Source organism: Mandrillus leucophaeus, unplaced genomic scaffold (genome assembly GCF_000951045.1).
Source record: "Mandrillus leucophaeus isolate KB7577 unplaced genomic scaffold, Mleu.le_1.0 Scaffold439, whole genome shotgun sequence".
In the NCBI taxonomy this organism is placed as follows: domain Eukaryota; kingdom Metazoa; phylum Chordata; class Mammalia; order Primates; family Cercopithecidae; genus Mandrillus; species Mandrillus leucophaeus.
This window is the reverse complement of record NW_012104687.1, coordinates 71987-73092: the sequence shown is the minus strand read 5'-3', so window position 1 is coordinate 73092 and position 1106 is coordinate 71987. Positions and strand designations below refer to the sequence as shown.

At 42.3% G+C, this 1106-nt stretch overlaps 1 protein-coding gene across 1 annotated transcript in view; it reads right to left on the bottom strand.

The window, feature by feature from the left end:
• SPATA21 (spermatogenesis associated 21) overlaps positions 1-1106 on the bottom strand; it is a 53547-nt gene that overhangs the window by 41813 nt on the left and 10628 nt on the right. The window lies entirely within an intron of this gene.

Sequence of the window (1106 nt, the reverse complement as noted above, 5' to 3'; positions counted from 1 at the left end):
AACCAATATTTGCAAAAATGTGAAGAAATTGAAACCCTTGTGAATGTAAATGGTGCTGCTGCTGTGGAAGACAGTTTGGAGGCTCCTCAAAAAGCTGAACAAGGCCGGAAATGGTGGTTCACACCTGTAGTGCCAGCTACTTGGGAGGCTGAGTTGGGAGGATCACTTGAGCCTGGGAGGTTGAGGCTGCAGTGAGCTGTGATAATGCCAATACATTCCAGCCTGGGCAACAGAATAAGATGCTGCTTCAAACAAAACAAAACAAAAGTGCTAAACATAGCATTATCCTATAACTCAGCAGTTTCACTCCTATGTATACACTCAAGAAAATGGAAAACAGGACCTGAACAAGTGTTCGAACACCAATGCTCATAGAAGCCTGATTCCCAACGCCAAAAGGTGATAACATCCCAACTGTTGACAGATGAATGGATAAACAAAATATGGTATATACATGCAATGGAATATTTTTAAAAGGAATGAAATTCTGATCCATGCTACATGAATGAACCTTGAAAACTTGATGCTAAGTGAAATAAGATACACAAAAGCCCAATATTGTTATGATTCCACTTATAAGAGGTATCTAGAAAGGCAAATTCATAGAGACAGAAAGTAGAACAGAGGTTACTAAGGGATGGAGCAGGAGGAAATGGGAAGTTATTGCTAATGGGTATGGAGTTTCTGTTTGGGATGACGAAAAAGTTCTGGAAAGCATGGTATAGTTGCACAGTATTGTGAATGTACTTAATTTCACAGCGCTACGCACTTAAAATGGTAAATTTTATGTTATGCATATTTTACAATCAAGATGTAAGTGATTAGATCAATCCTATAATAAAGAGCTTATAAAAAATGAGTAGAAATGGCCAGGTGCGGTGGCTCCTGCCTGTAAGCCCAGCACTAGGGAGGCCAAATTGGGCGGATCACTTGAGGTCAGGAGTTCAAGACCAGCCTGGCCAACCTGGTGAAACCCCCATCTCTAACAACAACAACAAAAATACAAAAACTAGCCAGGCGTGGTGGCGGGCGCCTGTAATCCCAGCTACTCGGGAGGCTGAAGCAGGAGAATCGCTTGAACCCGGGAGGTGGAGGTTGCAGTGAGC